At 43.3% G+C, this 15,211-nt stretch overlaps 1 pseudogene; it reads left to right on the top strand.

Annotated features, from left to right (window-relative positions):
- Positions 1 to 2,126: 2,126 nt before the first annotated feature.
- Positions 2,127 to 6,283, top strand: LOC123097205 (putative disease resistance protein RGA3; annotated as a pseudogene).
- The last annotated feature ends 8,928 nt before the right edge of the window (positions 6,284 to 15,211 follow it).

Raw genomic sequence — 15,211 nt, 5'->3', positions numbered from 1 at the left:
CAGCGGGATCTGGATACCCATGTTGGCTCCCACATGTTCCACGATGATCTCATCGGATGAACCACGGTGTCGAGGATTCAATCAATCCGTATGCAATTCCCTTTGTCAAACGGTATGTTACTTGCCCGAGATTCGATCGTCGGCATCCCAATACCTTGTTCAATCTCGTTACCGGCAAGTCTCTTTACTCGTACCGCAATGCATGATCCCGTGACTAACGCCTTAGTCACATTGAGCTCATTATGATGATGCATTACCGAGTGGGCCCAGAGATACCTCTCCGTCACACGGAGTGACAAATCCCAGTCTCGATCCGTGCCAACCCAACAGACACTTTCGGAGATACCCGTAGTGCACCTTTATAGTCACCCAGTTACGTTGTGACGTTTGGCACACCCAAAGCACTCCTACGGTATCGGGGAGTTGCACGATCTCATGGTCTAAGGAAAAGATACTTGACATTGGAAAAGCTCTAGCAAACGAAACTACACGATCTTTTATGCTATGCTTAGGATTGGGTCTTGTCCATCACATCATTCTCCTAATGATGTGATCCCGTTATCAATGACATCCAATGTCCATAGTCAGGAAACCATGACTATCTGTTGATCAACGAGCTAGTCAACTAGAGGCTTACTAGGGACAGGTTGTGGTCTATGTATTCATACATTTATTACGATTTCCGGACAATACAATTATAGCACGAATAATAGACAATTACCATGAACAAAGAAATATAATAATAACCATTTATTATTGCCTCTAGGGCATATTTCCAACATCGAGAACTATGTGGACATGACCGAGACAGATCTCCGGTCAATAACCAATAGCAGAACCTAGATGCTCATATTGGCTCCTACATATTCTACGAAGATCTTTATCGGTCAAATCGCACAACAACATACGTTGTTCCCTTTGTCATCGGTATGTTACTTGCCCGAGATTCAATCGTCGATATCATCATACCTAGTTCAATCTCGTTACCGTCAAGTCTCTTTATTCGTTCTGTAATGCATCATCCCGTGACTAACTCATTAGTCACATTGCTTGCAAGGCTCATAGTGATGTGCATTACCGAGAGGGCCCAGAGATACCTCTCCGATACACAGAGTGACAAATCCTAATCTCGATCTATGCCAACTCAACAAACACCATCGGAGACACCTGTAAAGCATCTTTATAATCATCCAGTTACGTTGTGACGTTTGATAGCACACAAGGCGTTCCTCCGGTATTCGGAAGTTGCATAATCTCATAGTTAGAGGAACATGTATAAGTTATGAAGAAAGCAATAGCAATAAAACTAAACGATCATAATGCTAAGCTAATGGATGGGTCTTGTCCATCACATCATTCTCTAATGATGTGATCCCGGTCATCAAATGACAACACATGTCTATGGCTAGGAAACTTAACCATCTTTGATTAACAAGCTAGTCAAGTAGAGGCACACTAGGGACACTCTATTTGTCTATGTATTCACACATGTACTAAGTTGACGGTTAATACAGTTCTAGCATGAATAATAAACATTTATCATGATATAAGGAAATATAAATAACAACTTTATTATTGCCTCTAGGACATATTTCCTTCAGTTTGTACTCTCAACCAATTTTGTAAATAAACTTACAACTCCATGAACATCGGCAATAGCTTCGTCATGTTCAAACTCAACCAATGGTGTGAATTGAGTACCTTCAATTTGTCTCACCAATATCATTGTCGCAATATAGTGCAAGTTCACCTTTAGTATACATGTGTCTTCTTTCTTTTCTTTTTCATGCCCAGGTCTTTCGCACGAATGGTTTTTCTTCCCATGAGATAAGAGTGGATGGAAACTCTCCATAAAATCTAGTAGAAATAAATCATAACGGAAATCCCTATGAATTGCAATCCTAAAAAACAAAAAGGAAGGAGACGTTCCTGGCGACTACGAGACGCATGTAGTGACTTCATCAATCTCAAAATGTTGTGCCAACTCAGCTTTTTTAAGTGATCATATGGATAGAATATGCGTGTACGCTCATACAGATGAGTGCATGTGAGCATTTGCAATTGTACTGTAGCCTTTGGTAGAAGCCTATCCCGCATCTCCATCATTTTTAAAGAAGGAGATCAATATGAATAGGAGCCACGCCGGCGACAACCCCAACCCTGGCCTGCAGGGGTTGCTGGAGAAGCTGAGCAGGGACGCCGACCAGGCAGAGGACTTGCTGGATGAGGTCCACTACTTTCAGATCCACGACAAGCTCCACGGCACCCTCTACGCCACCACCCAAGAGGCCGGCCATCAAGCTCTCCATGCTGGTACTGCTCTTCGCCACACCCTAGGCAGCTTGGTCCACTTCTTTTCTTGCTCGCGTACACCCAAGACCAAGAGGGATGGAGGTAGTGATGCTGCTGCTGCTGTTACCGGCCGCGTCACCAAAAGGTCCAAAGCCAACTCTGCTACTGCTCATGGTGATGACATGCTGCATTTCGACCGATTGTCCATGTCCAGCAAAATCAAGTCCCTGTTACTGGGCATGGAGTCCCACTGTGACTCCGTCTCCAATTTGCTCATCGGCAGTATCCCAAGAAACAGCACGGCAGTCGTCCTACATCGGCCTCAGACTGCTTCCATGATTATACAAGACACATTGTATGGCAGGACAGACATTTTTGAGGAAACTGTCAACCGTATCACCACTGGTACGCAGACCGAGACTGTTTCTGTTCTTCCTATAGTTGGTCCAGGGGGTATTGGCAAGACAACTTTCGCCCAACATCTGTATAATGATGGCAGGACTGAAGAGCACTTCCGAGTCAGGGTCTGGGTATGTGTATCCACTGATTTCGATGTGCTTAAGCTCACCAGGGAGATCCTTGCCTGCATACCCACAAAGGAAGAAGAAGGAGGAAGCAGCAGTGTTGCAGATGAAACAACCAATTTAGATCATCTTCAGAGATCCATTGCGCGCGGTCTCAAGTCCAAGAGGTTTCTAATTGTCTTGGATGATATATGGAAATGTGACAGTGTGGACCAGTGGAAAACCCTGTTAGCTCCGTTCACAAAGGGGGAAACCAAAGGAAGCATGGTACTTGTCACAACCCGATTCCCAAATCTGGCAAAAATGGTGGGAACAGTTGATTCACTAGAACTGGCAGGTTTGGAGCCTAATGACTTCTTCACATTCTTTGAAGCATGTATATTTAATGGTGAAGAAGACAAACCTGACCATTACGAAGATGAGTTTGATGGTATTGCACGAAAAATTGCAAACAAGCTAAAGGGTTCCCCATTGGCAGCCAAAACAGTTGGTAGACTATTGCATAAGCACCTTTCTCAGGAACACTGGAATGGAGTTCTTGAAAAGCATCAGTGGCTAAAGCAGCAAAGAAGTGATGATATCATGCCATCTTTAAAAATTAGCTACGATTGCCTCCCTTTTCATCTGAAGAAATGCTTTTCCTATTGTGGCCTTTTCCCTGAAGATCATAGGTTTACTTCTTCAGAAATCAATCATTTCTGGGATGCAATGGGCATCATAGACTCTAATCACCAAGCCGGCAGGGATTACTTGGAAGAACTAGTGGACAATGGTTTTCTCATGAAGGTATTCGACTGGGCTGATCGATCCTCCTATGTAATGCACGATTTAATGCATGAGCTATCTAAGAGTGTTTCTGCACAAGAATGCCTCAGTATAAGTGGCTTAGATTTCAGAGCTGATGCCATCCCACAATCGGTACGACACTTATCTATCAACATAGAAGACAAATATGATGCAAATTTTGAGGAAGAAATGTGTAAACTAAGGGAGAGGATAGACATTGCTAATCTGCGGACTTTGATGATTTTTAGAGGATATGAAGAAAGGATCACCAAGATTTTGAAAGATAGCCTCAAGGAAATAAATAGTCTGCGTGTCCTATTTATAGCAGTGAACAATCCAGAATCTTTTCCACACAGATTTTCAAAACTTATCCACCTCCAGTACCTCAAAATTAGTTCATCTCACAATGACATCGAAATGAGGTTACCTAGTACACTGTCAAGATTTTATCACTTGAAATTCTTGGACCTAGATGGTTGGAATGGTCGTTCTGATTTGCCTGAAGACTTTAGCCACCTTGAGAATTTACATGCTTTCCATGCTACAAGTGAACTCCACTCCAATATTCGCAATGTCGGAAAGATGAAGCATCTGCAGGAGCTAAAATAATTCCATGTCAGGAATGGGAGCATGGGATTTGAGCTGTCAGAACTTGGGGCATTGACAGAGCTTCAAGGAGGACTGATTATACGTGGTCTTGAACACGTGGCAAACAAGGAGGAAGCTGCTGCAGCAAAACTGAAGTTGAAAAAGAATCTGAAGGAGGTGGAATTACTCTGGGGCAGAGACGGACCAACTACAGATGCTGATATCCTTGATGCTCTTCAGCCACACTCGAATCTTAGAGCACTTACAATTGCAAATCATGGTGGTACCGTCGGTCCTAGTTGGTTGTGTCTTGACATCTGGTTAGTAAGTTTAGAGACTCTCACTCTAGAAGGCATATCTTGGAGCACCCTCCCACCTTTTGCGAAGCTACCAAATCTCAAGCGACTCAAATTGAAGAAAATTTCTGGAATGCATCAGTTTGGGCTTCGATGTGGTGGCGCTCCAGGGAAATGTTCTATGCGCTTGAACAGAGTCGAGTTTTATGAGATGCCGGAACTTGCTGAATGGGCTGTGGAACCTAATTGCCATTCCTTAACAAGCATTGAAAATATCATATGCATCGATTGTCCCAATGTCAGTGTGATGCCCTTCTCAGAGGTATCTTGCACCAATTTGCGCGGACTTCAAGTTTCTGGGTGCCCAAAGATGTCTCTGCCCTCCATGCCTCACACCTCCATACTGACAGATTTATATGTTAAAGGAGGTGATTCAGAAACGTTGTTGTCTTATGATGGAAAGCTATTGGTTGTTAGTGGGTATGGCGGTGCTTTGGCCTACCACAATATGGATAAACTAGAAGATATGGCTATTAAAAATGTATCGTGCATATCAATGCAGTTCCCATCATCCAGCTCACTGCAGAAACTTAGCTTTAGAGACTGCAAGGGCCTGGTTCTTGTGCCTGTGGAGAATGGAGGAGAAATTCAGGAGGACAACTCATTGCTCCAATCAATAACAATATGGGGATGTGGCGAATTGTTCTTTCGGTGGCCCATGGCCATGGGAGAATCAGACACCATTTACCCTTTCCCTGCTCCCCTGAGGAAACTTGATGTTTGGGGCGAGCAAAGCATGAAGTCGATGGCTCTGCTCTCAAACCTCACGTCTCTCACCAGTCTAAGCCTAATAAGTTGCGGTAAATTAACGGTGGATGGGTTCAATCCTCTCATCACAGTCAACCTCAAAGAACTGCAAGTTACCAGCAGCAGCACCTTAGCAGCAGATCTGCTCTCAGAGGTGGCAAGGACCAAATTATTGCCTGCAGGTTACGTGTCTAGATTGGAGAAGCTCATTGTGGATAACATCTGTGGATTGCTTGTTGCTCCTATTTGCAGCCTCCTCGCCCCGAGCCTCCACACACTTGAATTCCAGTATGATGGGAGGGTGAAAAGCTTGACGGAGGAGCAAGAGAAAGCGCTGCAGCTCCTCACCTCCCTCGAGAAACTACATTTTCTCTGGTGCTATGGTCTGCAGTCCCTTCCTCAAGGGTTACATCGCCTTTCTTCTCTCAAGGAGTTACATGTCGTTGGGTGTCTAAAAATCCAGTCGATGCCCAAGGAGGGCCTCCCGGTTTCGCTGCGAAAACTAGAGATGAATTGGCGCAGTGCTGAGATAGACGAGCAGATTGAGAAAATCAAAAGAACCAACCCACATTTATCCGTCGAAGAATAACTAACACCCAAGGTAACACTTGTCGCCTCCCTATTTTTATTGATTTTCTATTTCTGCCTAATATTAACTTGTCAAATCTTATAGACTGGCAGGTTCCACTCCACCACACAAGTTGTCAAACCTGCACATTAATCAGCAGATGTGGGATACAAACCAACCGACTCTTCATTCCGCGACGCTTGCTGTTAACTCTTCATTCTGCTACATGAACTGAGGGAGGAATCATGGAATTACCAGGCTTGTGCTCTTTTTTCGCATGAAGCAGCAGGGGTGAACAGGCCAATTTAACTGTTGGCGGTTCTTTTCTTACCATGAATGAATGAATAAAGTGCCTTTATTTCCTCTTTCTTGAGTCCTTTGCTTTGACAGGAAGGATGATGCTGCCTGCTGCTTTGGTAAAAAGCAACTGATATAATATCATATACTGTACTCTCTAGTAGTAGTAGGTACTATGTAGTAGAGAGGGCTGTCGTGTCTTGTCTTGGTGGTGCAGGATGGTACTATGAATGTAACCTTCCTAGTATATATAGTATCGTGAAGTGAAATTGAGTTGAGTATGCTTTCCAATTTGTTTGATTCTTGAAAAATGGAGTAGCAGAGAGTTACACTCTACGTACAATTTTGGGACGGAGGGAGTAGCAGAGAGTGCTGTTCTGTCTTGTCTTGGTGGTGCATTTATTTTACAGAATGGTATTTATCGTCAAGTGAAACTGAATTGAGTTGAGAAGAGAGAATGCTTTCCAATTTGTTTGGTTCTTGAACCTATTTAGCCTGATACTGAATTATTCCTCTAGGACCGGAGCAACGAGAATTGTGCTTGGGCAGAGTACTGAAAGTATTGTACCCGGCTGCAATCTTGCATGGAGATTGCATGCATACAGGTTTAGGTTTCATTGGCTGGCATTTATCCTTCACACAAAGGTAATGAATGATCCAAGTTCATTGATTTTATTGGATTGGATCCTGCAGTCCCAGTACGTAGTGAATTTCACAGCTGATTCAGAGCAAACAAACAGTGCTGAAGCAATTCTCTATCTTGATATGCTGAAACGGACTTGACACTTTGTTCTCATTTTTGGGTTTTCCCTACTAATACTAATATAATGCTCAAAAGTGTTGTGCACTGAAACATTGTAAGCTCTGATCAGGCCCGTCGACAAGGGGGGCCAAAGTGGCCGACCGCACAGGGCCCCCAAAATCGAGGGGCCCTGATCGAAGAGAAAATCAGAGTTACATCGCTTCAGTTTGTCCCGCACGTCTCCGAGTATCGATGGTTCGACGCTGTTCTGCACAATATGCACACCGAGCCCTAGGGTTGCGACCCTCCCCAGGCCAGCCCCTGTCCCCAGTCCTGCCCACGGACGCGCGCGCCGCCTCTCTCGAATCTTCTCCCATGCTCCGGTGCAACGAATCGATGACTGCTAGTCTGCTGCAGACCGCCGCCAGCAGCCGCTCTCCTCTACACCAGCCCCACCCGCTAGCTGCTGCACGCTGGCGCCACTGCACCGTTCCCGGCAGTGCTCCCCGGCCGCCCCAGCCTTCGTGCTGCTGCCCTCGGGCGTCCAGGACTTGGCAGCACCTACAAAGCCGAGAAACAACCACAGTGCTCGCTGCCTTGGCCACTAATCTTGGGTAGTTTATTGGACCGAGACAAGATTTGAACTTGCATGCTGTATAAGTTGATTTCTAAATTGATACCTGTGAAATTGAATTTATATTGAATTGGAAAATTACCGTGTATATGTATGTATTAAACTCAAATTGATGAATTTATCTTACAGAAAAATAAGATGAAGATGGTGTCTACACATGCGGGGAGGCACAGATGAAGCAAGCTATTAATTTGGTATTCTTTTGTATCCGTTAATATTATTTGTATCTTTTGTCGTGTTTTATCTAGTTTGTTAGATAGTTCCAGTTCTACATATATTGTGCAACCAGTAAATTTTTGTATGCTTTCTTGTGAGGTATTTCTTATAAAGCTGTGATGTATTTTTGGGGATAGTTCTTAAGTTCTATAGATTTTTAAAAATTTAAGGCCTCATTTTGTGATTCGTCCCGGGGCCTCAAATTCCTGGAGACGGCCCTGGCTCTGATGAATTGCTCGAATCTGTCCGTCGCCGGTGTTGCCCTTGCTTCTGATCAATTGCCACATTCCTCAAGCACCACCTGATATAATTTTGTCACGTGTTTGCAGAATATCGACATAAGTGATGGCTCGCAGTGGGCTTTGTGGATGCAGCAGCAAACAGAGCAGAGCATTCCAAGAAGGGACATCCAAAGGTGCGAGGTGGTTATTGGGATTCAGCGTCAGCCTCGCACGACTTGAGAAGCAATTTTTTTGTGTATTCGCCTCTGTAAATTAAATTGGCAGAATTGTGTTTTTTCCCCAGTGTCCTGATCATGATCGATTTTGTTCCGTGAACTGATCGAGCGATGATGCCAATGTTGTTCGGTGTAACTGATCGATCGATGATGCCAATGATGATGGCCAGTACATTCACCATCTGCAACTGGAGGTTGTGTGGTTTGATGGGGAAAAGAAGGCCATATCTCTCGGATGACCATGCAAATCAAGTCAAGAAGTGTACCCAGAAGAGCAAAATGCACCGCAAAAGACCACATATACTTGCCTATGGTTTTCTCATCAAAAGTTAAAATAGCTCTACTACATCAGCGAGGAAGAGACAGCACATGACTCAGACATGCTGCTACAGGATCTAGACTCATAATCTCCCCTTCAATCCTGTTGAAGGGGCTTGACGTCGATGATCCCTACCTTGATGCGCAGCTCCGGAAACGAACAGCTTCTTTTAATTAGTTTTTTTTTAGCAAAACAAGCTAGGCTTTATTAATCAATTACAACGTTTACAGATATAGCAACCGGGCCATGAGGAAAACCCAGCCAAAGATGCCTCCCTTGAGGTAGAGAAGCACCAAACTTAGCAAGCCTATGAGCATCAGCATTGGCAGCTCGAGGTTCGAAGCAAAAATTACACAAAGAAAAAACTTGAAGTAAAATTTCTTTAATAACTCCTCCATCTTCTCCTCCTACACCTTGATGGATGTGGCTGATGCATTGCTGGCAGTCCGAAGCTACTTGAATATTCTGCATTCCTAGATCTTGAGCCAAAGCATCAATTTTTTTTTTTTTTTGAGACAAACTCCGAAGCTCACGGACAAAAGATAGTCCATCCGGAGCATCAATTGGCCCCTGCCAAAGGTTACAAGGTCTGAAGCCTGGTAATTAAGTAGGGAGCAGCCCAAGTTCTTGCTGATCCAGCCCACTAGAAAACAAGTTCGCTCCAAGCTGGAGGTCTCCTAATCCGCGCTTCAGGTGCCCGATCACGAAGCTGGCGCTCGTGCGGCATCATTTGGGTCGGCCCGATAAAACACGCAGCAAAATCTAAGCGCAAAAAAACCGCTCTCTTCAGGATTCAAATTCTCACCCTTACATTCTCGTACGAGTTTGATTAACCACTACAGCTACTCGACTCCTGTGACTGAGAATAGCGCGGATGATATAAGAACCACTGTAGCAGCGATATTTATTGCACGATATCATCTGCTGTAACACTTAGATTTCTGAATTATTTGAAAAAACGTGAATTTCAAAAGGTTCGTCAATTTTGAAAATGTTCAACATTTTTGAAGAAAAGTTCACAAACTTGAAAAAAGTTCCTTGATTTTGAAAAAGAAATCACGAAAAAAATGAAAAAGCTAATCAAATTTTGAAGAAAAGTTCACGAATTTTAAAAAAATTCATTGATTTTGAAAATGTACAAAACTTTAAAAAAGTTCATCATTTTGAAAAGAAAATTCCATTGATTATAAAAGAAAGTTCATCGAATTTGAAAAAGAAGTTAATTGATTTTGAAATAAGTTCATCGAATTTGAAAAAAAAGTTCATCAATTCTTGTAAAAAGTTCACAAAAAATGGAAAAATAATCTTTGATTTTAAAAAATGTTCATCAGATTTTAAAAAATTCATCAAATGAAAAAAGTTTATCAAATTTGAAAAAAGTTCATGCATTTAAGAAGACAAAAAAGAAAACCGGAAAAAAATAAAAAGAGAAAGAGAAAACATAGAGAACCTATGTGGGCATTTCCTATACATAGAAATGTAAAACAAGAAGAAGGTGTGGACAAGCGCCAAGTTAGCGTAGTGATTAGTGCAGTTCACAAGATCGCGAGCTCGCAAGTTCAAACCTTTCTCTTGCATGTATTTTTTTTTTAACAGAAAAAATAAATAGTTAAGGGGGCTGGCCCAGCTTGGAGTGCTTCAGGCTCCCGTTTGCCATCGTCTCGGCACCACCGCGCCTACGGCAGTGTAGGATCGCCCGCGTACCTTTTCTTCGCGTAGATGAAAAATGGATATGCGCCTCAGAACAGCGCTGCTCCGCACGAACTCTTCCTCAACAACTAATCCGTGTAAGTCAGACGCTAATCCAAAAGGTAGATCTACTGTTCGATGTTTACTGTAGGATACAACACCTTTTTTCGGCAAAGGGTAGATATTATTGGCTCAGAATGGAGCATCAAGATGATACAAACACAAAGAGCACACACCCGGCCTCTGCATATCTATGATATACACAGCCGACATCAACGCACCACACAAAAACACACCAACAAATAGCAAAGTCATATAAGACCAAAGCTATGTGTAGGCAAGGAAAAAAGAAATAAATCCGAAGCAATCAGATCCGTAATTGACAAACTACAACAATGACAATATCCGCAACAACCATGTCATAACATCACACGGAAGACGAGGTTCTTCAACAGCAACGCCTTCAGGAAGGATCAACGCTCAAGCGCCACCGTTACCGGACCCAACCATCCAAAGTCAAAATCTAGGTTTTCACTATGAAGAATCAATCTGAGCATATCCAAGCAACACCTTCAACAAGGTAACGATATAAAAGTATCGCCATTGCCAGGTATCAGATCTTCAAATTTTCCATTATTGTTGTTGTCGTGCGTCCACCCGGTTGATTTTTAGTTACCATGTACAAAGATTTGATCGACATGAATTAGTCAAAGCCTGATGTTGTAGATTTTACCCGCTTTTGAGACTGGGGTACTGCATTATATGTCCTGAAGTTCCTATGTTTTCCTATGCCGCCATCACGCTTGTGTCAATTCTTGTCTTTAAATTTCATAGGATTCAAGTGGGCAAGGTATAAAATGTTTATCTCTTACCGATCAGAAGGGTCCTAAAGCAATTAGTGAACAAAATAGTAATGGAAATATGCCCTAGAGGCAATAGTAAAATGGTTATCATTATATTTCCTTAATCATGATAAAGGTTTATTATTCATGCTAGAATTGTATTGACCGGAAACTTAAATACATGTATGGATACATAAACAAATACTGTGTCCCTGGTGAGCCTCTACTAGAATAGCTCGTTGATCAAAGATGGTTAAGGTTTCCTAACCATAGACACGAATTGCCATTTGATAACGGGGTCACATCATTAGAAGAATGATGTGATGGACAAGACCCAACCGTTAGCATAGCATATGATCGTTTAATTTTGCTACTACTTTCTTAATGTCAAATACATGTTCCTTCGACCATGAGATCATGCAACTCCCGGATACCAGAGGAATACCTTGTGTGCTATCAAACGTCACAACGTAACTGGTGATTATAAAGATGCTCTACAGATATCTCTGAAGGTGTCTGTTGAGTTTGCGTGAATCGAGATTGAGATTTGTCACTCCGTGTATCGGAGAGGTATCTCTGGGCCCTCTCGGTAATACACATCACAAGAAGCTTGCAAGCAAAGTGACTAAGGAATTAGTTGTAAGATGATGTATTACAGAACGAGTAAAGAGACTTGCCGGTAACGAGATTGAACTAGGTATAGAGATACCGACGTTCGAATCTCGGGCAAGTAACATACCGGCAGACAAAGGGAATTACATATGTTGTTATAAAGCTTCAACTGATAAAAGATCTTCATGGAATATGTAGGAATCAATATGGGCATCCAGGTCTCGCTATTGGTTATTGACCGGAGAGGTGTCTCGGTCATGACTACATAATTCCCGAACCCGTAGGGTCGCACGCCTAACGTTCGTTGACGCTAGAGTAGTATTGGGATATTTGATGAGTGGTAACCAGATGTTCTTCGGAGTCCCGGATGAGATCCCGGACATCACGAGGAGTCTCGGAATGGTCGAGAGGTAAAGATTTATATATGGGAAGTCATATTTTGGGTTCCAGAAAAAGGTGCAGTTTTTTCGGTATTGTACCGGGAAGCTTCCAGAAGGTTCCGGAGGATTCTGGAGGGGTCCGGAAGTCCACAAGTGGGTTCACCATGACCCAAAGGCTAGCATGAGCTGCGGGGAGGCGCCCTGGCCTTATTGGGCTAGGCGCACCAAGTCCTCAAAAGCCCATGTGGCTAGGGAAGGCAAAAAAGAAAGAAGACCTGGTAGGAGTAGGATTGCACTTGGATTCCAAGTCCTCTCCCCCTTAGTTGCGCCCTAGGGCTTGGAGGGGCTGTTTTCCACGCCCCTCCAACTATATATATAGAGGGGAGGGGGGGCCCCAAGAGGATACACCAAGCCCTTGGCGCCCCTCTCTCTCCCGTTACTCCGTAGTTCCACCGCCTCGTCCCGGCGACGCTTAGCGAAGCGCTTTCGGTGCTCCACCAGCACCATCACCACCACGTTGTCGTGTTGGTTGTGATCACATATACTTCTTCTCTCCCGCTTGCTGGATCAAGAAGGAGGAGACGTCATCGAACCGCACATGTGCTAAACTCGGAGGTGCCGTCCGTTCGGCACTAGATCGGTTGGATCGTGATCGGATCACAAAGAGTACGACTACATCAACCGCGTGATAAACACTTCCGTTTAGCGATCTACAAGGGTATGTAGATGCTCTCCCCCTCTCGTAGTTGCATGTCCATGGATAGATCTTGCGTGTGCGTAGAAATTTGTTGTTTTCCAAGCAACGTTCCCAACAAATAGCATTAATCCTAATTCAACCAATGAGAACTCTTGATCTGGGTGATCATAAAGCAACACGAGTAAATTGTGGGTACGAAAATTAAGGCTTAGGACTACAACATATTTTTAAGTATTTCTTTGGTCTTTGGTGTCTCTTTGCCCCCCCCCCCATGCGTAAATCCTACCTCCGCCCCTGCCCGCGCAGACACTGTTCTGTCATGGGTCGCAAGCTGAGTAAGGGAGGGAAACTGGTCAATGCCGGAAGAAGGTGGCCTCTAAGACCAAAGGCAAATGGATGTCGTCCATGGCCACTCGCGGCCAACTAGGCCACCTTGCCACCAGGGACTACCTTCCTCCTCCAATAGTCGCCTTCCCGCGTTCTCTGGTCATCATGGCGGAGAATGGGGACGTCCTACTGGAGGCGTTGCAGAAGCCAAAGCTAAACGAGCAGCTTAGTATCATCTTGTTCCTCATCTACGGTTTGGGCTTCCTGATTCATCCCTTCTTTTGCAGCTTCCTACACTTTTATTGCCTCCAGAAATACCATCTTTCCCCAAATTATATGTTACACATTATGTGCTTGATCACTCTCCCCGAAGCCTTTCTCTGCGTCGAGCCTCACTTCGGCTTGTGGAGTAAGTATTTTTCTATGAAGTTCAAGACCAACCTAGACAAGATTTGTGAATGTAGTTCGGATGTGAACTGGACAACTCTCTTCACGCTGGCATTGTCACACCCTTCAGCCGGGCTCCCCTCGGCCAAGAGCCACTCCTGGAGCCCTAGGAACAACCTCATAGAGTCGCAAGTGGCCAAGACACTTCACTAGAAAGTAAACAACCTTGCAGACACCGGCCTTAGCCCGGTGCCCTGCTCGACGTGATGCACGCGGATGTAAGACGGGGAATCCAGCCGCTGCAAGACCGCGCTCATCTGATCTGGGGCCCTGGCTCCTTGTGGTTGTGGGGGAGCGGTCCGCAGGTGAACTGCTAGGCGAAAAAGCAGGTTCGGATCAAGGTGGGCCAGTCAAACTGCCGGAAGGCTATGGTGGCGGTCAGAGCCATAGATATTTTTTGTGAGATATAAATCCAATCGTTGATATGTTTTGAACAAGATGATAGCTTTTCACAGACCACTTTGATACTTTTTGTAAGATATAAATTCATTGATATCTTTTGAATAAAAATATTTTTTAAAATATTTTTATATATGTGAATTCCTGACGACAAGATCTTTCAAACAAGATTTATCTAATATATTATAAATGAGTTTAAATTTGTCAAACATATTGCACTCATTTTTAAAAACATAAGAGTATTTCACTCATTCCTAAAAAAATTGTTTTCACTCGTTTATTTCACTAATTTCAAAATCAGATTTCACTCATTTCAAAAGATTGATTTCACTCAATGCAAAATAATAATTTCACTTATTTCAAAGGGATCGCCTGGAACTTAGCCGGCTGAGACATAGTTATGTCTCAGTCACCTGACGTCAATAAACAGGATTTTTTTTAGTTTCAGCAACCCACTCGTTTCCTTCGAGTTGGGCTATTTATTTTCGGCTGGGCAATGTCCATTGTCTTGTCTCGTGGGTTCTCTAGCTATGGGCCTCGTTGTAGTTTTTTTAATAGGTCCAGATTTCTTTCGTTGGCTCATGCTCTCATGCAAAAAAACAATATGGTGTTATCCTGTGGGAAAACACTGGAGTTGGGTCGTGTGTGGAGAGTACTTAGAGCGCACCAGCGAATTCATATTGAAATTGAAAATGAAATTCAAAATTCAAAATTTTGAAATGAAATGTTCAAATTGTGCACTTTTTTAATCATAATTTTTAAAAAATATCTTCATGAATTAAAAAACTGGAGTTTTTTGAAAGGAAAATATTAAATAAATACTCGTGAGACTTGTCAAATATTTGGAAAAAAATGCGAGTTGGAAAAATATTCACAAATTTAAGAAATGTTCATCATAGTCGCAATCGTCTAAAAATAACTGATGGTTGTAACCCCACCCCCTTAAAATATACAATTGCAACCTCCTTGAAAAACATCCAGTCACCACCCTGTTTAAAAATTTGCAGTTGCGATCCTCTTGAAAGAATGCAGTTGCGACCCCCCTAGAGAAACATGTAGTTGCAACCCTCCCATGAAAGCATGCACTTGCAACTCCCTTGAAACACATGCAGTTGCGACCCTATTTTAGAACTTACCATTGCAACCCCTCTTGAAAAACATGCAGTTGCGACCTATCTTGAAAACATGCAGTCGTGACCCTCTCTTGAAAACATGCAGTTGCGATCTCACCTTAAAAACATTTAGTTGCGCCCTAAAAAACATGCAGTTTCGACCCGCCTAGAAAACATGCA

The sequence above is a fragment of the Triticum aestivum genome, chromosome 4D (assembly GCF_018294505.1).
Source record: "Triticum aestivum cultivar Chinese Spring chromosome 4D, IWGSC CS RefSeq v2.1, whole genome shotgun sequence".
Lineage (NCBI taxonomy): Eukaryota > Viridiplantae > Streptophyta > Magnoliopsida > Poales > Poaceae > Triticum > Triticum aestivum.
This window is presented reverse-complemented; position numbering and strand designations above follow the sequence as displayed.